General features: G+C 32.4%; 1 pseudogene across 1 annotated transcript in view; it reads left to right on the forward strand.

Moving 5' to 3' along the window:
- The window catches only part of LOC143247639 (transient receptor potential cation channel subfamily M member-like 2), a 67,255-nt pseudogene that overhangs the window by 31,268 nt on the left and 9,274 nt on the right, over window positions 1-26,713 (forward strand). Inside the window, exons 9-25 of the transcript XR_013026626.1 lie at window positions 2,265-2,392; window positions 3,114-3,305; window positions 3,795-4,123; window positions 6,646-6,898; window positions 8,098-8,194; window positions 9,754-9,838; window positions 10,309-10,456; window positions 10,963-11,106; window positions 15,448-15,678; window positions 16,390-16,564; window positions 18,069-18,131; window positions 18,535-18,643; window positions 19,154-19,340; window positions 19,808-19,959; window positions 21,406-21,548; window positions 23,256-23,451; window positions 24,657-24,809. The product of XR_013026626.1 is annotated as a transient receptor potential cation channel subfamily M member-like 2 (transcript). The remainder of the gene's footprint in view (window positions 1-2,264; window positions 2,393-3,113; window positions 3,306-3,794; window positions 4,124-6,645; window positions 6,899-8,097; window positions 8,195-9,753; window positions 9,839-10,308; window positions 10,457-10,962; window positions 11,107-15,447; window positions 15,679-16,389; window positions 16,565-18,068; window positions 18,132-18,534; window positions 18,644-19,153; window positions 19,341-19,807; window positions 19,960-21,405; window positions 21,549-23,255; window positions 23,452-24,656; window positions 24,810-26,713) is intronic.

The raw sequence follows: 26,713 nt of genomic DNA on the forward strand, positions 1-26,713 counted from the left end.
GTTTATATACACTTTTAGTTGGAAATAAGGTTATATGTTTGTTGTTATAATTTATTAATGTTTTGGCTTGTTAATCATTGGATGTTTAACCCTGTTGCTGTAGGTAGGTCAAAGTACACATATCATGACATTTTTTATAGTTGCATTGAAGCTTTAATTAAGCTACATTTCTATAACCATTTATGAATAAACTGGAAATAAAAACATAGTTAATAAATCAGGTTTTAATTTCATAATATTATCAGGAAATATATGTAAACAAATACTCAGTCTTCCCTTGTATGAGAAATTAAACATTTACTCGCTAGGTTTTCCCCTGCTCTAGTTTATTCACCACCCTTCACTGACATAACTAGTCAACATAATACAGCCGTTACTAAAATAGATTAATTTTTAGTTGTCAATCTTATTTGTTTATGGAGTTCTAAACTAAAAGGCCAGGCCCACTTTCCGTGACCACATGTCGCATCCTCTCCTTCCTAAGTTAACAAAATAATTCTCGGATACAGTTTTCTGTTATATGATTTATAAGTAATAGTTAGGTAAAGTTTTAATCTATTGAATGGTGTATTATGCTATGTTGTGTTCATTACAATACATTGTCTGTTTCATTGTCATCTTGAATGTTTATTTCGTGGTCTTCAGAACAGGTAACTAAAGAAATTATTTTAAATCTCCTTTGTCGTAGTTAAATTGTAATAGATGTAGGACATTGTTTACTTTGAGCATGCTATTCTCCTATTAGGTACACTCTTTAAATAAAATTTTACTAGTATTATTACAAAAAAAACAAAAACAGGCTTAACTTTTATTGGTAACACAGCAAAAACAAGAGGTTAAAGGACTGCATTACACCCTTTGTTTTGGGATGTATATTTTAAATTTATTCTTTGAAAAGTAACTAAAATGTAAAATTTAGGAATTTGCTAGATCGGGTAAGATAATAATAAATAGTAATGTTCTCCATGAGTTAAGCATTTTCTGAGTTATTTATAACTTGTGTGGTTGGATTATTTATTAGACATGGTTCAGAGAGCAATAAAACGATACAGTTAATTAGAAGTAAGCTTATGCTGTTGTCAACTTTAAACTGTTTAAGATAAACCATCCACTGACCCCATCGATAAAGAATTAAGATTCATGTAAGTGGAAATTTCAACTGATACCTTATAATTTTAACAAACTCTATTAATTTTAAATCCATAATTTTGACAGGAAGTTTAGTCTGGAACTGTAATAGATCATTCCTATACAAAACACATAAAATATTACATATCAAGTATAACTAATAAAATCAATAAAAGTATCTTGTGTAACTAATAAAAGTATCTTGTGTAACTAATAAAAGTATCTTGTGTAACTAATAAAAGTATCTTGTGTAACTAATAAAAGTATCTTGTGTAACTAATAAAAGCTTGGCAGCAACTTGTTGGTTGTTAAGAGCAGTCTTCTTTTAAAGAGATAAGTAGTCGTCAGAAAATTATGTAATTTCATTGCTTGGCAGTTGATAGTGCTTTTGCCTCTTCCACATCAGGAAAACCTATGAAAAAGGATAAAATAATGCAGTAATACTAAGATTCACCAAAATCCAAGTAATCTTAAATATGAGCTCAAGTGCTCCTGTGTTGTACTGTCAAAAAATACATTTAAAAATCATGGAGTGCTTAGAACAAGACTTTGGTTAGGATCCAAACCTTATAATTTGGTAAAAGAAGTCCACCCTGAAAACCAACAAACTATTGCTGCTTCTTGTAGTAACAATAATTATTTTAATTTTATTAAAAAATGTTATAGAATATCTCACATTGTGAATTAAATATTCTGTGGTAGGCACGTTCTTTAACTTGCTGAAAATCATAAAAGAGGGATATTTCTTTATTATTTAAAAGACTTAGGCTGTGTAGTTACCATCAAACTGTCTGAGTTTTTATGTGACAGTGACAGTTGTATTACCATCTCTCATGTATAAATGAATTGTTTTTGCAAGTTGAATTCACTCAAAACTGTTTAGTTCTATTAAATACAATAGTTGGCTTTTCTACTTAAGTTTAATAGTACAAAAAATGTTAGCAAGGTTTCTGTGGTTGTTGCTCGAATAAAAATAAAAGTCAAGTCCTTGTAGTAAGCTTGAGAAAAGTATTTCTAAACAAACTGTAGATGAAGTGATGGCACTAATTATCCTTTTATTGACTCAGTTTTTCTTTGTGTGTGTGTGTATTAGTTTTATTTTTTGATATCTATAAAGTGGAAAAGTATATTTTTAGCCCAAAAACCAGAGAAAAATAACTGGCACGAGCAGATACAGAAAGATCTGTTTCTAACGTTGGACTGGAACAATCCACATGTAGCTCTGATTGAAGTGTTCGGGAAAGATCCTTCTAACAAACTCAAGGTAACACTCATAAGGTTATTTAGAGTGGATGAAGTTCTGTATATCTTCAAAATAAACAAAACATTTAATGCTAATATGTATGAATCATTCTTTTATTCAGACATTTGTAAAATCTTTGCCATTGAATCGTCACTCGGCTGTTGGAAGATGATTTATCTTTTCCTATGAAATAAGTTGAACACACAGATGCACTGACAGACAGAGAGAGAGAATATATTTTATTTAGCTGATAACGTTGTATTGAAAAACCTTTTAAGTTTCCTCTATGGGAAGAGAAAGAAACTGAATAAGAAAACCATCAATAGGTTTAACTTCTGTTACTTTTTACAGCATGTTTACATCTCTGCTGTTATTCTTAATTTGTGTTATTGGCATGATGACTCAAATACTCTGTTGTACCTTAATAGCAACTTAAACATTATAATAAGCACTTGTTTCTTTTCACTGATGATTTGATGCATTGAGCTCAGGGGGTCAAGTGGTTGAAGACTTGAGGCATTTTAAAAACAACGCAGTTGTTTATTTGAGCTACCAAGGACATTGTGGCATTATTTTCTGCTTTCTAACTGCCCTCAAACTGTTCAATAGCTCACCATTAGAGTTAGCTATCTCTAAACTCTTGGGGGGAGGGATCTTTTATCTGGCTTGTTGGCTATCTCAAGACATGATTTGCCATTTCAGGTTTAAAATTCATTTTTTTTCTTTTTGTCTTCTTCTTCAGATAACCAAAGATATTTTTGAGCAAGCTTTGTTACGGCCAGATAGAGAGGACTTTGTAGATCTGTTTCTGAGTCAAGGTTTCCAAGTTCACAAATTTTTGACACCTCGTCGACTCAAATATCTTTTAAGTGCGGGTTCAGCACCAGGAATTTTTCATTCTGTGTGCTGGGAAGGTATCCTGGGCCACGGTCTAGTAAGTATTCTCTAGTGGTTATTTATAGTTTTATTTGTATATTTCAGTGATATTGTAACCAGAAACTTGTGAAGGCATGATTTTTATTTGTCAAGATAACAAACTTTTGAACTTTGTTTTTTAGATTTAAGTACTCTAAAACTGAATATCTATCTTATGTTGTAGTTTTCTAGGAAAGGTTTTAATGTTTAAGAAAAATGTTTGAAAAATAAGATATGCAAAGTTTAGCAGAAAGATTTTGTAACTCATTATTCCACTTATATGTACTGTTGTTGCTGTTTTGTGATAAAAAATACAACATTACTTTGTATCAGCATAATATGATATTTTGTAGTATATGAAAGTAAACATATAGTAGGAAATTCTATAATATGAAATTTTTAACAGCTGTACCCATCTGGTTTAAGGAATGATATATTTTGTGAAGTTACAATTTAATTACATTTGCTAGTAGTAAATTTTTTATGTTACCTTCTGATCCATTTCTAGACATTCAAGATTGGTAAACACTTTATAGAAACTGAACTTAATTGGCTGATTTCAACGTTGACTGGCTTTTCCAACTACGTTGATTCCCAAAGCTTGTCCCTAAATGCAATGGGCATGTATATTATGGACCATGCAAGTGCTGAACGTAAAGCTCTGACCATACTGACCATGTGGGCAGTTTGTACGAATAAATCAAAACTGGCTGACATCTTGTGGAGACATTCAGATCAGCCAATTCACCTTGGTCTGGTTGTTTCGTTGATGTTTGAGAGGCTTGGAAACTACGTCAGTGAGTCTGGACTGAGAATAGAGATGAGAAGACAACAAAAGTAAGTACGAAACTAAATACTGATTGTGAACTAATTTAAACCAAGAGTGCAGAAGGTTGGTCTCAGGTTTGTCCCAGAATGATTGACTACATAGACATACACACACACGAATAAGGTTTGAGTATGAACTGAAATGAATTTAGAACCTCACCGTATCTCTATTGTCTGTGTCGCTACATGCAGTCATGGGTGTACATCTAAAGTATGGCACTATGTTTGGTTAGTTTATGATAATTCTTTCTCAGCATTGACGTCACTGCTGATTATTACACAGAAGTTCAGAGTCATTGCATCAGGTGACTTGACCAAAGTGTCATCTTGTGGAATAGCTTGAATACTCATTTCATATTCCAGCTGTTTAAGGTATGAGATAGGTTTTCGGCCATACCTAGTGTACAACTATCTTGATAAGTCTATAGCTTGTTTACTTTGTTTCTAGGTGGAGATCCTTTTTTTATTGTTATGTACTGTTATCTGAGGCATGTGGACAGCTTACACCTTTCATATTCGTATTTGTTCATTTTCACTTATGATACAACTGCCACACTCTTGACTTACTTGGCTGGGGTAAAATGTGTTGCAAATCTTTTTATATGTAAACCTTTGTGAACCTGATGATGACTGAAGAAGGTTGAAACGTTGTTCACTCCTCTACATGGTGCTTTCTCTACTCATACCAGCTGTTTGTTACATATATAATTATTTTTATATGTGAATTCTGGTGCCCCATGTTGATCTATATTTTTGTTTTCCAGTGCAATTAAGTGCAAGAGATATTTCTACTTTGTAAATACTAAATCCTTGATTTGGACACACTTGTATGAGTTGAATCTATAATTATTATGTATTGTAAAGCTTTTATATATCTTTTTTTCTTACAGTTTTAGTATCAAAAGGTCAAAATATAGTGTGGATACACTGCTACTTTCACTTTCTCTTAGCTGTGATTGTCACATGATCGTAATAATTGTGTAGCTAAAATCATTTTAATATAACATATACTCAACCATTTGTACTTGTTTGCTTAAAATTGTGTTCATATTTGATCTGTTTATGGTTCTGAGTATTTTCTGAATTATATTATTGGAAAATATAAGGAAGCGGGGTAAGATGTCCATTGGAGGGAAAAAAATTTGAACATTCTGGAATGTCTTGGTAACGTTAATGTTTATCAACTGATTCAATAGTTCAGTATTGTGGGTTGAGAAAAAAAAACAGTTTTTATAAAGTTTTTAACTCATTACTGTATTTTCACTATTTGATTTATGAAGTTGGATTACAATTTTTTAACCGGGCATGTACAACTTTTTTATGATATACTAGGACTAACAATTTTTTAAATATTACCAGTTGTAAATGTAAACAAATGTGCTCATTATAATAATCTGTCTACAGTAAACTAAATATAATACAATTTACCACATAATATTCATTTCAGATGTGAAAGTTATGGATCCAATAAGTGTGATTTCAATAGACAGCTATTCCTGCAGTATTGAGAATAACATGACTCGTTTTATGATACACAATGACGTAAAATCTCTGAGCAGGGTATTCGGTTACAATGAAATAGAGTCAACCACACACAATTTCTGATACTCAAATTACCTCATAGTTTTCCTTCATGCATAGGTGAATCTCCTTGAATTACCAGGTGACCACTTGTCAAAGTCATTCTGACCAAACAAAGCATCTTGTGTCAACATAAATTGCCATTGAACAAAAATAACTGTTCTCATCCCAGAGATAGAAAATTATATAGATTATAAAGTACTATAGATATGAAAATAAATAGTTGGACAATGCAATTCATAAATCTGTGTGTGGGTGTCTTAGTTGCATTGATGAATTAGCCTGTCATCATTGGTAAATAAAGCTACTGATCTTTCAGACATTTCAGTGATAATAGATACATAATGTTTTTAATGAAAAAATCTATAATAACAAGTAGAAGTTTAGAAATTCAATATGGAGCTGAAGTTTTGGGGCACCTACGTGTGAGTGTAGCTTCATTAGCTTTGGAAATTTGCATTCCCTAAACTCAAAATTTGGTAGCCCTGCATATTGAGGTAGTGGATTTTTTTCACATTTAGGACTTAAAGCTTGCTATTAATTTCCAATTGAACCCACAAAATAATTCATGTTTACTAGTACTGTATTGGTTAGATTTATTTTGGGTCCAGCATGGCCAGGTGGTTAGAGCCCATGACTCGCAGTTTGAGGGTTTCAGGTTTGAATCCCTCTCCCATCAAACATGCTTGCCCTTTCAGCCGTGGGGGTGTTATAAAGTGAGTCATTTCCACTGTTAGCTGGTAAAAGATTAGCCCAAACGTTTGCAGTAGGTAATGATGACTAGCTGCCTTCTTTCTAGTCTTAAACTGCTAAATTAGAGATAGCTAGTGTAGATAGCCTTTGTGTATCTTTGTGCAAAATTCAAAACAAATACAAATAGATTTATTTTTGTTCTTATTCTGATTATCAAATGCAATTAATATTTTATTTTTTTTGGTGGGGGGGAATAGAAATTTTGCTGAAAAAGCTACTGGAGTTCTAGACACTAGCTACAAAGAAGCAACTTGTCGAGCGTATGATGTCCTAAACGAAGAAAGCCCTGAGTGGGAATACAAGACTGCGGTGGAACTTGCTGCAGATGCCAGGATAAGAATATTTCTGTCTCATCAATGTTGTCAGAAGTGGCTGACTAACCTGTTTTTTGGAAACATCCGTATCCGAGAGCTTACAAGGGGAGTCATGACTTTTCCAAGTTGGCTTAAGGTATTAAACTTATAATTCTTTAATAATTTGTATGTGATATCAAATATTTGTAGTTAAATGATATTTTTATTTCATTACTATGAGAGGAATGACACTGTAAAAATATTTGAGATACCTTCATTATGTTAAATGTTAAAAATATTTGATATATCTTCAGTGCGTTAAATGTTAAAAATATTTGATATCTTCAGTACGTTAAATGTTAAAAATATTTGATATATCTTCAGTACGTTAAATGTTAAAAATATTTGATATACCTTCAGTACGTTAAATGTTAAAAATATTTGATATATCTTCAGAACATTAAATGTTAAAAATATTTGATATACCTTCAGTACTTTAAATGTTAAAATTATTTGAGATACCTTCAGTACATTAAATGTTAAAAATATTTGAGATACCTTCAGTACATTAAATGTTAAAAATACTTGAGATACCTTCGTACATTAAATGTTAAAAATATTTGATATACCTTCAGTACGTTAAATGTTAAAAATATTTGATATATCTTCAGTACATTAAATGTTAAAAATATTTGATATATCTTCAGTACATTAAATGTTAAAAATATTTGATATATCTTCAGTACATTAAATGTTAAAAATATTTGGTATACCATCAGTACATTAAATGTTAAAAATATTTGGTATACCATCAGTACATTAAATGTTAAAAATATTTCAGATACCTTCAGTACGTTAAGTGTTAAAAATATTTGATATACCTTCAGTACATTAAATGAAAGTGTCAAAAACAACTCGTATGTTATTTTAGTTTTCTAAGTAGATTACTTAATGACCTTTAAGTAGTTATTGTTTCTGACTCTTGTATAGTTGTTATATGTGAGAACTGATACTGAATTTAACTGGTACAAAATGCAGCTAATCATCAGCTGTTTTTTTAGATGTAAAAATCTAGATTAGCACATAATCAAAGTTTGTAATCTATAAATTGGATGTAGAGTTCCCTCTACAAGACTTTGTTTAGTTTAAAAGTGACCATCTGGAGTGGAAAAGTAAAAGAATTAATTAAGGAACTTGGATCCTTTTGAGTCCTTCAATGTAAAATGCATCAGAGAAACTTGCATGTTATCAAGTGTGAGATATTTAAGTATAATAAACTGTATGTTCACGTGAAGTAGCTCAAAATGTCATTAAGTTTACAAAATATTTTTATTAATGAAGCGTTTGTTTTCACAGGTGATTTTATGTGCTTTTCTGATTTTCCCAATGTACATGTGGGTGAGATTCAAATTGGACCCAAGAGACTCTTGGAATGCTTTTAAGGATGTATCAGGTAGAAAAACTTAAATATGTTGAAATCTTACTGGAAGCAATTTTCTTCTTAGTTGAGGTCAAAATATAAAATGTTTATGAGCTTCTGAAGCCATTACCAGTTTTTGGCTGTTCTTAGTGAGAGGGAATAAGTGGTTCTGTCAAAAAGCAGATTGGTTGAAAATTGTGTAGAAACTTGACGTATGTCTGTACACTTATTTTGAGGTACGCTTTTTTGGTCTGTTTTGTATAAGTGCCAGACTTATGGGGGGACACATCAGTGTTGGAACATAAAATAAGACCTCTGGTGTCATGAATTAAACCATTGTACAGGGAAGGGAGTGGGTAGTTTGATGCTCCATACTCATGAGAGATGTCGTATTTTGCATATGTTTTGAGATGTCGTATTTTGCATATGTTTAGATACAAGGAGGTGACAAGTGGACTAAAATAATTTGTTTTTTTGTCTATGCAACAGAGAAATGGTAGTCCAAATATAATGTGAAATTAAAAAGTATTACACACACTGTAATGAAGTCAACCCAAGCCTAATCTTTCGTACTTTATCCTCAAGACGGCTGGTATGGGTATTAAAACTAACTAAAAGTAAAGTATATAACAACATTTCAACCTTCTTAGGTCTTCTTTAGGTTAACATACTGTGTTAACAAATATGACTATACCTGTTATTACAGTATAGTTTGAAAGTCTATAATTTTTCAGTTAGAAATATTATTTAGACCAAAGAATATATATATAAAAATGTAATAAAAACAACAAAGACCAAAAAAGGCCTAGGTACAATATATTTTCAATCTAAACCAGTTAAAACTACATGAAATCCATCATGATTACTCCACATTGACAACTTGGCATGGCCAGGTGGTTGGAGCTCTTGAATCACAAGGAAGGAAGCATTCTAATGTAATGCCCTATCCCAATATTTGTTGGTTAAAAAAAAAAAAGTTCGGGGATCGCTGGTGTTGATAGCCCTCGTGTAGCTTTGCACACACACAAAAAAAATAGAAATCAAATGAACTCCACATTAATTCAGAAACTTGCATTAATTTATTTCTTAAGAAATAAAGTAACCTCACTTCCATTTTCTGAAACTTTATAAACTAAAACTAAAAGGTTTCTTTAACCTGTTCAGTTCCGTAGAACACAGTGCCACAGACGATTTAATTCGTTCTCAATAATACCTAACTTCACCGCTAGATGTCAGAACCATACACGCATTTGACCTATTTATAAATTGTTTCACTTTCGATCCAAAATGGCGCCACGAAAAAAGTTACAAAATGAAGAGGCATTAGAGTTGTATTGTAGCAGCTGGAATACTTGGCAGTCAACAAGTTAAGGTGATGAAGATACTAGACTGTTCTAGTTCTTTGATATTTTCATCATCAATCGTCATCGAGTATAATGCCTCTTTTAGAACATTAATTTTTAAGATGCTTAAATAATGTTGTTTTATGTTAAGTATGTGTACTAGGATTCTAGAATGTCCAATAGATTTATTTACAACTTGGCAATTCTCAGTCGAGACTTTATCTGATATATTTTGGTAATACATTCAAGATCTGGACTCTGATGATGAAAGAGAAGGTGATGAAGTTGTCCCTCTTAAACAAAATGATCAAGATTTACCTTTAACAGCTATGGAGTGAGTAATTCAAAATTAACATCTATCTTAACAGATTTATATTAAGTACAAAATCTTTCATGTAGGATAACCTGTGGTTGGTGATTGACAAAAAGAGTTAATTACCTCAACTAATTAATTATAACTAAGTGAATCAAAAAGGAATTTATGTCCATCATTTTTTGTATATAATTTTGCATGGTTTCAATAGGATATATGTTTTTAAAAATTAAATTAAAATGAAAAAACGGATCAAGGAATACAATTTTGATTGGATATAAAACGTTAATTTATTATGTTAAGTGTAATCTTATTGGTCACCAACTATTTAAGTTTATAAGTCGTTACGTTAAGTGTAATCTTATTGGTCTCTCACCAACTGTTTAATTTTATAAGCAGTTACGTTAAGTGTAATCTTATTGGTCTGTCACCAACTATTTAATTTTATAAGAAGTTCCTGAACCTGTACTTTAAAAGTTTTTCTTTAATAGTAATAGCAGTTGTACAGGACACACAAAGGTTAAAAGAAAGGGTTCTAAGAAAGATACTTCTGGACTTATTGGTCATTCCTCGCCTCCTCTGTGGAAGATGGTTTATTTGATGTGGAGTGCTCCAATTACAAAGTTCTGGACATTTCAGGTTTCTAGTTAAAAGAAAATTGTTACATTAATTTGTTTGAGCGTTTTGTGATTCTAATAAGATAATCTTATTTTGTTACGTATGTCTAAAATGTATGTTTATTTGGCAGTTCTTTCTGATTGGCTGCTTCATTACTTTAATGTAAAACAAATTAAATCTCTCCTTCATAACATTTTATTTATTTTACAGTTTGTAGTAAGATTCTGTAGGTTTAAAAGTTTTAATGTACAATCCTGTTTCTTATGGAGTTTTATATATTTCCGTACTTTTGTAATCTATAGATTATGCATTTGATCCACTTTTTAGATTGAATAGAATACTAAAACATGTAATATTAATAGATAGTTTAACTATATTAGAAATCAACACTGTTCAAAAAATAAATATAGCGATAAAAAGACGTGTATATATTTGGTTCTAAAATGGGAATCTTCAAACTAGATTGATGTTCTATAGATATTTCTTCTGAAGATAAAGTTGTGTATTGTTTTGTTATAATATTTTAGATTTTCTACATGTTCTATCTTGGATTGTTCAGCTTGGCTGTACTGTGGCCCTCTTGTGGGAATTTTTATCTAGATTCTGCTGTTTGTATTTGGACAGCACTTATTGTTTTGGAAACCATTAGAAGAACTTACATGCTCCATCGGGTGAGTATTACAACCTGTTCTTGTTCAATAACTAAAATGTATTTTTTTTAATATTATTCGTTTTCATAGATACCTTGAGCTGTTCAGTTGTTATAGTTACTAATTATCTACAAATTGAGGCCTGGCCTAACCAGGTTGTTAAGAGACTCAACTCCTAATCCGAGGGTTGCTGGTTTGAATCCCCCTCACACAAAACATGCTTGCCCTTTCAGCCATTGGGTGGTATAATGTGATGGTCAATCCCACTATTCATTGGGAAAAGAGTAGCCCAAGAGTTGGTGGTTGGTGGTGATGACTAGCTGCCTTCCCTCTAGTCTTACACGGCTAGCGCAGATAGCACTTGAGTAGCTTTGTGCGAAATTCAAAATCAAAACAAAGCTACTAATTGTTTTTGTGATAAAAAAATATTATTATATTGAACACTAACTACCACATAGTATCCTTCATTTCAGCCACTAGTCTGCTATTGTCATGTTGAGGTAAGTCCAGAGAATTTATGTAATCTTACTGTAATGGAGGTAGCATGTACATATAATGCGACCAAATATTGTGGCGCCACCTATTGATTGGTACCACAAGCAAACATCAATAAGAAAAATTCATGCTATGGGTATTCAAGACTCTAACAATTTGAAAAACTTACGACAGTATGTACAGCAACCATTTGTGTATTTCGGAACACAACTTTACAATACTCTCATCACAGCAAGAACACAACTTTTACTATGACTATACTTGAGGGTTTTATTATATATTTGTTGATGTAATTTTATTCAAATTTCACTGTTTCTGGCTTTTAGTATTTATAAAATTTTAATTTTTATATGCTTTTCTGAAATAAAAGGAAAGACTTAAATGACATTCCAAGTTGATCTTACTACAATTGTTGTTTGTTATCCAAGTTTCACCATTGATAAGTAACTAAGAAATTTGTTGTCAAATTAAACCAGAAATGTTTAGTATGTAAATTTTTGAACCTTTTACTTCTATCAGTTGCCCACTAGTGTATCACAGACTTTTAGAGTACTGCATTTTTAAGCTTATTTTTGTATTACATGCGTGAGTAAATTGCTAGCATACTTTGATCAGAGAAATTGTAAAGTGGATAGTCTGTGTTCTGTGATTCTGATAAATAACTGGTGGTTTGTAATTTCTAAATTTACACCCTTATGTTTTATCATAAGTCTTATTTTTTATCACTTCATCAGCTCTGTGGAATATTTCTCAGTGACTTAAGAACAGTCTGTTTGTAATTTCACTGACTTTGTGTGTTCTCCACGTTAAATCTTGAATAAAGAGATTATTTTTAAAACTTGTGAAAATTATGATACCGTAAAACCTCTAAAACTTGATTTGCCAATTTCACATAAATTTACATAGGACTTATTGTGGTAATCCTTTTCATTGTATGTAGCAAAATGTTCAGTGTTGTGAGGTGTCTCTTTTATAAGATATTTATTGGGTTGAGCAGTAAACTTTAATAATGAATGGTATTGCTCAACTCTAGAAGATTATCTTTTGGACAATAAGACAAACAAAACATCCAAATCTGAACTAAAAACACACAATCTGTTGTGTTTTATAGTCTGTTATCAGAAAACATAATACTTGTAAATATAAATGCTTACTGCAGAAAGTTAAGAGAGGTTCAAAGATGAGACATTTTACAAAGTGTCTGTGTTAATGCACCAGTATTTTGAAGTTGGTGGTGTTTGTCTGTAGTAGCCCTAAGCTTCAGAGTCTGACTTAATACTTGGGGAAAGTTTGCACTTTTAAAACTACCTTGTGCTGTTTGCCATACCATATACCCAGAGTAGGTTACAACTTATTAGAGGAACTGCTACACAGCTAAAGATGATTCCTTCTCAAAGCTACAATAATTACTTTTTATTGTTGTGTCATTCTTTCTTATTTTTATATGTTAGGTTTGTATAATCTTCTCCTATTTTTTCAACATTTAACTTTTACAGTTTGGATGAGATTTCTATGAACTAGCTTTTCATATGTTGATTACATCTGCATTGTTTGTAACAGATGGAAATTCTTGTATCTGTAGACTTTGAAGTTTGTTTTTGAACTGTGTCTTCTGATATATATTCTCAACCATCTATGGTCTGTATTGTATCTGAAGGTATCATAAGGTCTTGTTATTGTAAATGGCTTAGAAAATTACAAAGCAGTTCCTAACTGTGGGATAAATTATGGATTATGGCCATAAGAGAAATGCAGAACATCTCATGACATACTAGTTTTTAGTAGATAACTATAATCACTCTCAGGTTGCCTCTGAAGAAGAAAGATCCACCTTTTGAAAGTGCTCGGGTTATAGGGTTGAAATTTAATTTCTGTCAAGACTTCTTGAACTTGCATGTTTTTCTATCATGAATATAATCATCTTCAGTGAGAGTAACATATGGCCCCTAGTAGCTTAGAAATGAGTCTGAAGGACTTGTTGCTAAAAGTAGTTTTGATCTAAAAGCTTATACTAAATTTACCACAAAAATATTGGTTTGTAGTTGAGGGAGACATTCAGAATTAAAATGTTTGTTTGAGAAACCCACATTAATGGGATGTGTAACTGTATAACATGACGATAAAACCAGGAGTAACTTAAAGATGAAACCAACTTGTTTCACCTCTGACATCATTTTATGTTTTAGTAAGTTCTCGTTTTATATGGAGGTTCTGGTCTTTGTTACAACCTTAAAGGAATTGAGAGTGGACGACTACATTGCATTCACCTATGGCATCTTCCATTTCCCTTGTTCTGTTTGAATACCTCGTAATTGCTTGTTGTTTCATGTGAGTTAATATTCTTGTGGTAAGACCATATTGACAACAAGGACAGAATCTTACAAACAACATTTGATCTTTGAAAGTAAAACACTGAAAGTGACAGTCAGGTTTAAAAAATATATCTTGAGAAGGTGACTAGCTGGAACTCCTGCAGGATAAACAAACACACAAGTGGAAAGCTTAGAAGTTTTAATAAACAAACCTCAAATCTGAGTTTCTTTTCTTTATTCTTTTATATCTGAAAAAGTTTGTGTTAAGTTATGTGTGTTTGAAACACAACAAACCTATTCTTTAATAAGCTTACTTAGACTCAGCAAGTAGGGTTAGTTGTTGGTAACATGACTTACTTAGACTCAGCAATTAGGGTTAGTTGTTGGTAACATGACACACTTAGACTCAGCAAGTAGGGATAGTTGTTGGTAACATGACTTACTTAGACTCAGCAAGTAGGGTTAGTTGTTGGTAACATGACTTACTTAGACTCAGCAATTAGGGTTAGTTGTTGGTAACATGACTTACTTAGACTCAGCAAGTAGGGTTAGTTGTTGGTAACATGACTTACTTAGACTCAGCAAGTAGGGTTAGTTGTTGGTAACATGACTCACTTAGACTCAGCAAGTAGGGTTAGTTGTTGGTAACATGACTTACTTAGACTCAGCAAGTAGGGTAGTTGTTTGTAAAATGTTCCAGTGACTTGGATGTTTATTTATTGGACACTATTATTAGGCTTAGTGTATTTGCACAAGACACAAGTAAAAACTGTTAGGTGTAAATTAATTTCGACAACAAAAAGACATGTTTAAGAAAACAAATCATGCCTAGTTTGACTTGCGTAGAGGAGTTATCATTCTGAAGGTAAGGTTCAGTATCATTGATAAACCTTTCTGTTTTTGTTTTTATCAATAAAAGCTGGAAGTGGTGACTACTGCAGTTGGTGAAGTAGTTAAAAAAATTTAAATAAAGTTGGTTTTGACATGAATTATCTGGCTTTTGTACAAAATGTAACTATGATCAAAAGTCGGGTTATAGAATAATAGGAAGTTTTCTTTTCAAAAGAGGGTCATGATAAATTTTTGTAACCTAAGAAAGCATGGAAATAACTAATCAAATGATATAATTTTAAAAACAAACTATTTACTATTTAGTAAGTTTATACTGAGTGTGATGTAGGTAAAGTACATAAATTACAAGAAGCAAGAAAGAGTTATAAACAATTCTGTATTCAAATTTACAATGTTTTTAATGTCAAGTTACTTTTAAAAGAGTTACCTATGATACACTATTAGTAGCAATAATTTGTTTTTTATGTTCCACTAATGATTATTTTGAATAATGTTTATGTATTAGCTTTCTTTTAATAGCTTTCTTTGAATAATGTTACATTTTGTAGAAGAAGGGCATCCATTACATCAGTAATTTATGGAGAACTAATTTAGAGAAGTACCTCACTACTGTTGTTAGTGGAAAATGCTTATTTTAGTTTGTGTTAAAACACAAGTTTCCTAAAATATTGATGAATTAATTTTTTTTATATTATTTTTACAGAAGTTTAGCAGTATACCATTGTTCTTCAAGTGCGTTGAAATCCTCCTGATGGTAACCTTCATATGTCTCTATAGTGTGGGCCGTATATTTTATGTTGGAATGTTGCTAGATACTTATTCTACTAAAGTCCTTCTTTGTGTGGCTCTCCTGTATTTCTACTATCGATTGATAGCCATTTATCTGCCAATATCACCAACCTTAGGCCCACTTTTATACAGAGTTAAGCTTATGGTACGTTCTGTAGTGATGTATGTGTTTATGGAGTTATGGAAGCAGTACTGCTAACATTAAACTAACCACTTATGAACATAGAATTGTATTAAATGTGCAAATTAATATAATTAAGAATTTTGGGTTATTAACTTTTATGTTGATTTCAATTAATTGATTTTGTTTTATATATATACTTTATTGGATCAAACAGAAATATGTCTCTTCCTGAAATGACTCTTAAGTTACACTAACTTGATAGCCAGCAAAATATTTAGGAATATGGCTTCAACTTTCATCTTAAAACTATGATCAACGTCTGTACAACATTTCAAAATTATTTAGTCATGAAATTGTTAGTCATGAGTGGTAATATTTTAAAATCGTTCAGTAATTTTGTGTGATATGGACAGTTGTAAATACACTTGAATGTTTATACTTTGCCTTGTGGCATGTCATCAATTTCTCTACGTTTTAATGTTGTTTGTGTTGTTAATTTTAGTATTACAAAATTACTGAATGAATCTAATTTGCAATTGTTCCTATCCATATTTTACTTTTTTAAATACAACTTTACAAGGAGATGACGTCCCTATGAGCTGACGAGTTTTTTACAAGTTAAAAAAAAAATATTTTTTTGTTCTCTTTATTAGATTTTAGTTCTTTTTCTGTACTCACTTAAAAACTAGCTAAATATGCTGGTAATCTGTTGATGCATGTCTTTGTTTGCAGGTCGTTGTAGACTTTTTAAACTTCATGAGAATGACTCTGCTTGTGATTATAAGTGGTGGAATTGTCATACATGCTGTCATTTACCCGGACTACCCAATTAATGCAGAACTTTTCCGACGTACTTTCCACCGTGCCTGGTTCTCTTTATTTTTAACTCCAATTGCTGATTTGGAAGGTGTGTCGAAATTTTAATTAAGATGGGGAAAAGCTAGAAAAGTATGCCATGAACTTTGTGATTTTAACAAAACAATATCCATTCTTGAATCACTGCTTTTACTTATAATGTTTGACTACCACTGCTACTGCATGGCTGATTTATACCTTTGTAACAGACTTCACAAATTTTTTGTAATAGTCAACTGTTATCCTTTTATTTATCACTCTCTTATAGTCTGAGCATGTGTTGGCCTCATTAAAAAACTGTTTCTGCAGAAATGGCCTGGCCAGGTGGTTAAAGCACTTGACTCATTACCTGAGGGTTGCGGGCTTGAACCCCTGTCACACAAAACATGTTCGCCCTTTTAGCCATGGGGGTGTTTTAATCTGACAGTCAATCCCACTATTCATTGGTAAAAGAGTAGCCCAAGAGTTGGCAGTGAGTGGTGATGACTTGCTGCCTTCCCTTTAGTCTTACATTGCTAAATTAGGGATGGCTAGCACAGATGGCCTTGGGTGAAATTCAAAAACAAACAAAACAGTTTTGTAGAAATGCTTACTTTTAAGTAAATATTAAGAACAAACTTCTGTATGATTTATTTCATAAATGCTTAGATTTAGTAAATATTATAGATGGTGTTATTGATCAAGTCTTCTCAGAAAGACGATGAAGTTTGGGGCAACCCAAAAGCAGTTTTTCGTTATTTGGACTCTTATTAAAATGTTGTTGTTGTATTCTTTTCTGTCATAAGAATAGCTTGGTATGTCTTAGTTAGTAGTGTGCCGCCTGGATATCTGTGGTTCCTTGGTTTATTACTGTGAAATATGAATTGTACTTTATGCAGCTTCTTGAATGGCCCATCCCTGCACTTTAGGGCAGTGGGTGTGTTTGTTTATAAGAGTGACAGTCAACTCCCACTATTGAATATGACATGATTGTCCCAAGATTTGTTGGTGGGTGGTGTTGACTAGCTGTTTTCCCTGTCATCAATGGTTTTGAAATATTAGGCCTCAAATAGCTTTATGAAAATTCAACAAAGATCTGTCATAAGAATGTATGTGCTTATACATACTTAAAAATGTGTGTTCAGTGTTTAGTTATTAAAAGCTCATTGAAAAATATAATTTTGAAGTTTTAACCGTAATCTATTTTCAGTAACGATTAAAATATTTTGTGCAGTAATTTGGTGGCATTCTTATATCTTTAAGTAACACTTATGGATTATTTTAAACTAAAGTTCAGTCTTACAGTAATTTATTGAAGGAAGAATGGTTGTGTATTTCTTGAAATGTTTTATGCAGTAGCTTGGGGCATTCTTGTAATTTTATGCACTGTTTTTGGATTGTTTTAAACAAAGTTTGGTCTCATTGTAACTTATTGAGGAATGAAGGGTTATATATTTCTCCATGTGATTTAATAGTTGTTCTTGAGATAACATATTTTTAAATATCGTATGCTTAATATTTTTCATTTATTTTATTAAAATAAAAGACAAATTAATTTAACGGGCTTATGATTACAGGCGAAGAACGATGCTACCTCGGCAGATATAAAAATGTGTCAGATTCGTGCCATGTGGGGATATGTAAGTGTTAATTGATTTTGTATTTTATTTAAAATAAAACATTAACTGAATCCTACATTTTTTTAGTGCCGTGCACTTTCAAACTTGTTTTGTTAGAAATGCTGGTAATAATGTATTGTTTCGTTTTAAATTATTTACCCATAACAAGTACAAACTTATTTATTAGGTAGGTGTATTACTGTACAGTTTATTTGTCTGTCCTGTGATGATTTTAAAGCACCATCTATTGTCCGAGTCTAATAAAAGTTTTTATTTGCTAGTTTAAACTATACAGTATGTACATCTGGGAAACATTGAATTTGTCAGCCTTATGAAAAAGCTGGCTGTATTTATATTGTATGTAGAAAAGAAAGAAATTGATTGTTTATTTTTACTGGCTGATATTAGCGACTTGTTTTTCTAGATTCTGATTTCACCTGTCCGAACACTGGAGTTTGGCCATATATATTTTCAATTCAGTATTTTGTTCTCCTCAAATTGATCTTGTTAACTTTGTTATATGCCATCTTCAGGTATGTATTGTTTTTAATGTATTGAGTTAATATGCCTTTTGTTCCGTTTCCTAATTTTAGCATTCTTGATAAAATTCCATTCCACTTTATTACTTAATAACTTGCAAGTTTTTACTTTCTTCCTTCGTGTTTTTCCATTACATCCCTTCTTTGGAACAGGTTGTAGAGTTAAAACCTTATGAACGATGTTTTCCCAAACTTTTTGAATTTGAAATTACATGCTGTTAAATATGTTTGTGTGTTGAATATTTGTATTCGGAAATAAATACTAAGAAACATTATATATGTGTTATCTCTATAACACAGATGAAAATTTGGCCTGTCATTCAAGCGGTCACTGTTTTGTTATTTTTCATAATTTTTAGTGCATACAGAAAAAATTATTTTAACAAAACGTGAAAAGAAATCACCTTTATTCACCAGGTTATAATAATAATAAACTTTATCTAATATTCTGCCACTACAATTTCATCAGTTTAACTGTTCCTCTTATCCTGTTTTAACTTCTAGTGCCACAGCATCAAAAATTGAGAGTGAGACTGAAGACATCTGGAGATTCCAACGTTATCAGTTGGTGGTTGATTTTGCTAATAGACTGAGGCTACCTGCACCATTGAGTTTAATCAGCTATTTAATCATCATTTGCGAATGGGCTTGGAGACTTCTCATTTGCAAGCCTTGCAGGAAACGCAATGAGGTGGCACATGTTTCTGAACTTCCTCAGTGATTGCTCCAATTTTATTACTCTGTGATTGTAATATAATTACAGAGAAATTTTCTCACGTTAAGGAATTGTTACCGTTTAATAAATATATAAAGTATTCTGTAAATGTTTTATCTGCTTATGCAGCTTTTTAAAGTATGTTTATATTGGTTTGTTTATTAGAAAAATGTATTGTGGTAAACGGTAAAAATTTATGTTATCTCTTTAGAACCTGCTGTTTATTTCTGTTTCTTTGTATAGCACATATTAATATTTAGAACTGTTGGGATATCTGTTTAAGTGCGTCACCAAATAGCAGCTGACAAGAATACTATCTTTATACTTAACTGTTGAGTTGTGGTAGTTTTCCTTCACTTCATCTATTCAATGTTCAGGTTTTTATTTCTCACAATGATTTTTGTGTATTGTTTCTTTGTACGAGTATGGTTTCCATAATGTAGGGCGGAGAAAGTGTTTTAGCAGTTGACAAAATGGCTTTCAGACAACTTACGGAGAAAGACTACAGCTACTGGCGTCAACTTGCTCAGGAGTACAGTATCAATCAGGAAGAGAAAACCAAAGATGATAACCTGCAGAAAAAACAACTGGAAATGTATGACCTGTAAATTGTTGTTTTTATTTGATTTAGATGCAAGAACTCGTGTATTCTTAGAATGAACGTTTACCGTTCCAATCGTAATGATACTGCATAAATATTTGTGAGAAGTGAAAGTTTAAAATATTTTTGAATCGGAAAAGGTCTGCTTAGATATATGAACAAATATCAATCGTATTTATTACAAAGAGTTATTGCTGGTTTCATATGACTAACATTTATAATGTTTCATTTCAAGAAATATGTTGTTCCAATGGTTAATTTGCTATAAGATGTGAGAATTTGTGAATTACTTCATATTTGCTCATTTTGTTTAGATTGAGACATGTGCAGAATTATTATTGTATATCATAATAATACTTATAATGTTATTGTAATAATAAACATTTAAAAATATTCCATACTACATATAGGAACATTGACTATTGACTATTCTGTTCTTTGGTTCAGTCACTTTAACAATCAACTGATGTGTCATTATTCCTTCTGTTCTCTGTTATTACAATAAACCTGTGATAACTTTACTTTAAAAACTGCTACAATATGCTCTTTATGGCTAAACTCAGGATCACACAGTGTAAATCTGTATATATATCTATAACTCTGTCTTACTCAAACTATGTTTTGTACACATTTGTGGACTGACAGAGCCCTAGAACACCTTATACGTTACGGGATATTATGATACTTAATTGTTGTGTGATTTGTACACCACAGTAATGTAAACAAACCTGCAATAAACTCTTACCTTTAATAATAACTAAATTTAACATATTTCATATTGAACCACCTACATCATAACATGTGCATATTAACTTAGAGTTGTGTATATCTAACATATTTCAATGCATTTTATTTTCATACATATTCACTTAAGAATTTCTAGTATATGAAGAAATAAATTAAACCTTAGAGTTTTCTTAACTAAGAATATTAACAGCAGAACGATATAGGTGAGTTTGACTGATCAAAAATGTTTGACTACTAGAAACATCTGATAAATGCCCCCCGCTAGTACAGCGGTATGTCTCCGGATTTACAACGCTAAAATCAAGGGTTCGATTCCCCTCGGTGGGCTGAGCAGATAGCCCTTTGTGGCTTTCCTATATGAAAAACACACACAAACACACGCTAAATGAACTCAAATTAGACTTTTTAAAATAACGAAAGATACTTTAATGATATTTTTTCCATAAATAGTATAATTAGTAACTTTGAGGAAAAATTCAAAACTTTGCATATCTCCCCTTATTTATTATTAGTGTGGATTTTCATTTATAGTTTTAATTTTTTTACAATGTGGTCACAACCACAGTAATAACAGGTTATTTTATAAGTACAGAAGACAAACACTGTATAATCAGTATTTTTATATTCATACTTACAGGTTCGAGAATTTTAAAATCATGTAATAAGTGAAGTCAGAATTTAAACTTTTTTCAGGTTAACGACAATAGCGGAAGACGTGGAATATGAAAAGAGTGTTTTACGTCAGGTCAAAGGTCGAGTGGGAGAGTTGGAGAGAATGTTGACCTATTCACAAGTTTACTTGGAAAGCATAAAACACATGAATCAAAGAGATGAGGGTTTGTTATTCCATACATTGCGGGAGTAAGGTGTTTTTTAACTGTAAAATGCCTTATGTTGACTTTGTAAGGTTTAGGTAAAACCCTGTTGTCGATGAATGTATTCATGGCTTGTTCTGTATTTATCTTGGCTTTTAGGAAGTATTTGTGTTAATAGGTGTATTTGTTCACTCTTATTTGAACTTAAATATTATATTATTGTTGGTTAATTGATTAATGTACCACTTAGAACCTTGATAATCTTGCAGTTCTGTTACACGCACGTGCACACACTTCTGTTTTCATTATTTTACGCATATGTTGAAGATTTCCATTGAAATTGGCACATTATATGAGAGTTAACATTCAGTAACACTATGTAACACAAATTTTTTTCCTGGATAGTATGTGTTATTACACTATGTAACACAAGTTGTGTTCCTGGATAGTACGTGTTATTACACTATGTAACACAAGTTGTGTTCCTGGATAGTATGTGTTATTACACTATGTAACACAAGTTGTGTTCCTGGATAGTATGTGTTATTACACTATGTAACACAAGTTGTGTTCCTGGATAGTATGTGTTATTTCTTAAATGCTTGTGTTGTAAAAGTACAGAAAATGACCATTATTCCCTTCAAACTTTGCTTTTGTGACCTGGATAATGAAATTTAGAAATTAACCTATTTTTTATGTAATAACGAACAAATTTGCACATTTTCATTTACGTAAGGTCTGAATAAAACAGCATATGAATCAAGATTTACGTGTATTTATACTAAAGTTACACACAAATGTTTATAAGTGAGTAGCTTTTCGAGATTTGCAACTATAATGTAAATCACTTTCACATATCAGACCCCAAATATAGTCTCACATCATGTTTTCGTTATACACTCCAAGGTCACAAAAGCAAAATTTTAAGAGAAAAATAGGTCTTTTCCATTTACTTTAGACACAAACAATTGGGAAATAACACTTTCTGTCCAGGAACAAGATAAAGTAAAAATTTTGCTACATAGTTTAATCCACTTTTAAAACATGGTGTTATATTCCATGTTCTGCCATGTTTTCAAGAGTTTAAATGACTAGTAACTTGTAATCTTAATGTTTTTGTTTATGATAGTTTAAGTTATATTGTTCCACCATCACATTTTAAAAGTTTTTTTTTTGTTTGTGGCTAATTTAAAGAATTCTACAAATCCACAAAATGACTAGATCTAACAAAGTTCAAAAACATTGTTTTGTTCTTCTACACAATTATGGATGGTTATTTGTACAGGTCCCTCTTCATGCCCTAAGAAAGGTAAGCATTTGTATGGAAGGAAAACAACATTTGATGTCTGTCCCAAAGTTTAAACTCTCTAGTTTACATAATTGCAGCCAAATTCTGCAAATACTCTTGGTCAATGTGGATATATTCCCTTTCTCTGATTTCTACAACTAGAAGCCACTTTAGCATGCAATATTAATATGTTCAAAATATGTCTTGCTTATTTTGACTGAACTATAGATTAGGTACTTTCCTCCAGCTGGAGTTTGTGAAATCTTTAGGTTAAAGGGAACGCATTAAATTATGATCTTACTGCTAAACAAACTATCTTGATATTGCTTTTAATATGTGTGGCTAAGTTTCATTAACTTAGGTGGCTTGATTCAATGCATGGTCAGAGAACTAGTGTCCTGTTACCTTTTTAAAGCATGTTTTATTTACCCAATACTCAGAATATAGTCAGGGGTCTGTACACTTTCTTGCACGTCAAACCCCTTACCCCGGGACCAGAGTCCAGCGATTTCCTGTCCCTGACAAGTATGTGGCATGGGAAGTAATGTGGATAGACTATGACCCAGTTGCTTACAGTCGACCTCGGTCGGACTTTCCTGTGGCCCTGCAGCCTCACGTGGATGAAGATTTGTTACTGTAAGTCTAGGAACTTGTATTTAACAATAAGTGTTGGAGTAATGTACTTTGAACAGAATAATAGATCGAGTTATTAACCTGTTTAACATTTGAAAGATTTCATTATGAGAACTGAGCATGAAACTTCAACTTTTGGTAGCAAAAAACCAATTTTTTTTCAGTTTCTAAACTTTAAAAATAGCTTTAGAATAAAAGAATGCATCAAATTTGGGAAAATGTTACATCAAGTAAATCTATGGTAACGGGAAGTTGTTCTAGTGGGAAAAAGAAAATCAGAAAATTAATTTATTGTACAATTATGAGAAACATTTAGTTTCATAGTTACTTTTGGCATGTTTGAAATCTTAGCATTCACTATTTTTTTAAGTCTGTTTTGTCTTAGTATTTAAATATCATCTTCTCATGAAAACAAAAATTGGATTATGGAGTTCATCATTTGGCATGAGCACTGTCTTTGTTTATTTATTTATTATTGCAACAGTTGTTCCTGTCTGTTTAAAGTTTTTTCTGAGACTTAATGTATATACTTTACATCAGTGTTACCTGCATTGGGATTTTATTCTTAGGTGTTGGTATAAACAACGAAAAGGTTTTCCACCTTACTTTAGATTTTAATCACAAAGAGAAAAAAAATCTAAACTTTGTTTTACATTCCTCTTTGGTGGAGTTGGTTGATATCCATGTTGAATTTCCACCCTGGTGGTGGTGATGGTGATAGATGTTTTGGTTTGGATTTGCACCCTCGTGGTGGTGGTGGTGATAGATATTTTGGTTTGGGTTTACACCCTCGTGGTGGTGGTGATAGATGTTTTGGTTTGGGTTTGCACCCTCGTGGTGGTGGTGATGATAGATATTTTGGTTTGGGTTTGCACCCTCATGGTGGTGGTGGTGATAGATATTTTGGTTTGGGTTTGCACCCTCGTTGTGTTGGTGGTGATAGATATTTTGGTTTGGGTTCAGGTTTGCACCTTCATGGTGGTGGTGATGTGATATTTGAGTTGAGTTTTCACCCTTTTGTAACATTCATATGTTTATTATTTAAACTGCCACACTTAAAGGAAGAATATATCTGAATTACACCTACTTCATCCGGGTGGCTTCTTCAGCTCTGGAAAGAAAAACAAGTTCTAACTATTAATTTCCTTACAAGTTTTACTAGTTTTTGTTTTGTTTAATTTATGTGTTTAAGTGATTTTTATTTGCAGTTTACGAGAAAAACAAGGATCTGTGTTACCAACGTTCCAGTGGAACTCTGTGTGTACAAATCCTGCAGGTATCACTATTGATCGACAATCGTGGATAATTGAAAAAGATGGCATGCCCCTTGTCTACAAGTTGGACCGAGAAGATGTTCCACGGTAAGACTGTAGAGAGAACATCCATCCACGGTAAGACTGTAGAGAGAACACCCATCCACGGTAAGACTGTAGAGAGAACATCCATCCACGGTAAGACTGAAGAGAGAACATTCATACACAGTAAGACTGTAGAGAAAACATCCATCCACGGTAAGACTGTAGAGAGAACATTCATACACAGTAAGACTGTAGAGAGAACATTCATACACAGTAAGACTGTAGAGAGAACATCCATCCACGGTAAGACTGTAGAGAGAACATTCATACACAGTAAGACTGTAGAGAGAACATCCATCCACGGTAAGACTGTAGAGAGAACATCCATCCACGGTAAGACTGTAGAGAGAACATCCATCCACGGTAAGACTGTAGAGAGAACATCCATCCACGGTAAGACTGTAGAGAGAACATCCGTTACACGGTAAGACTGTAGAGAGAACATCCGTACACGGTAAGACCGTAGAGAGAACATCCGTACACGGTAAGACCGTAGAGAGAACATCCATCTCTCTTATTGATTTGTTTTTAATACTTGGAAATAGTTGTTACAACTGTTTTAAGTTTTATCTTTGTATTAGTTTAGGATATTGGACCATATACTAAGACAGTATTAACTGACCTAATGTATTTTACAGTTTACTAAATAATGCAGTTTAATATTAAATTATAACTGCTACTGTAATTTAATATTATGAAATATAATTGGTATCTAAAAGTAATAACTATCTTTAAATAATAGTATTATAAAATAAACTCTTATTGTAAGGATGAGTTTGAAAATTTTCAAAGTATCAAAGGTACATATTTGTGTAATTTATAGATATGCTGAAATTACAGAAAAATGTGAAGGTGGTAAAATGAGAAAATAATCTGTGTGTTAATTTCAAGCTAGACAGACTAAAGTTCTGTCAAAACATATCATATATTCCTAAAAATAAACCACTTGGTTATGCCTATAACTCATTTGCCAATTTACTCTTATGTTACCCTATTGTACTTCCTCACACAAGCATGGTACATGACATTGACTCCTTCATGGAGGGTTACATCACACAAGCATGGTACATGACATTGACTCCTTCATGGAGGGTTACATCACACAAGCATGGTACATGACATTGACTCCTTCATGGAGGGTTACATCACACAAGCATGGTACATGACATTGACTCCTTCATGGAGGGTTACATCACACAAGCATGGTACATGACATTGACTCCTTCATGGAGGGTTACATCACACAAGCATGGTACATGACATTGACTCCTTCATGGAGGGTTACATCACACAAGCGTGGTACATGACATTGACTCCTTCATGGAGGGTTACATCACACAAGCATGGTACATGACATTGACTCCTTCATGGAGGGTTACATCACACAAGCATGGTACATGACATTGACTCCTTCATGGAGGGTTACATCACACAAGCGTGGTACATGACATTGACTCCTTCATGGAGGGTTACATCACACAAGCATGGTACATGACATTGACTCCTTCATGGAGGGTTACATCACACAAGCATGGTACATGACATTGACTCCTTCATGGAGGGTTACATCACACAAGCATGGTACATGACATTGACTCCTTCATGGAGGGTTACATCACACAAGCGTGGTACATGACATTGACTCCTTCATGGAGGGTTACATCACACAAGCGTGGTACATGACATTGACTCCTTCATGGAGGGTTACATCACACAAGCATGGTACATGACATTGACTCCTTCATGGAGGGTTACATCACACAAGCGTGGTACATGACATTGACTCCTTCATGGAGGGTTACATCACACAAGCGTGGTACATGACATTGACTCCTTCATGGAGGGTTACATCACACAAGCATGGTACATGACATTGACTCCTTCATGGAGGGTTACATCACACAAGC

Source organism: Tachypleus tridentatus, chromosome 3, assembly GCF_004210375.1.
Source record: "Tachypleus tridentatus isolate NWPU-2018 chromosome 3, ASM421037v1, whole genome shotgun sequence".
NCBI lineage: Eukaryota > Metazoa > Arthropoda > Merostomata > Xiphosura > Limulidae > Tachypleus > Tachypleus tridentatus.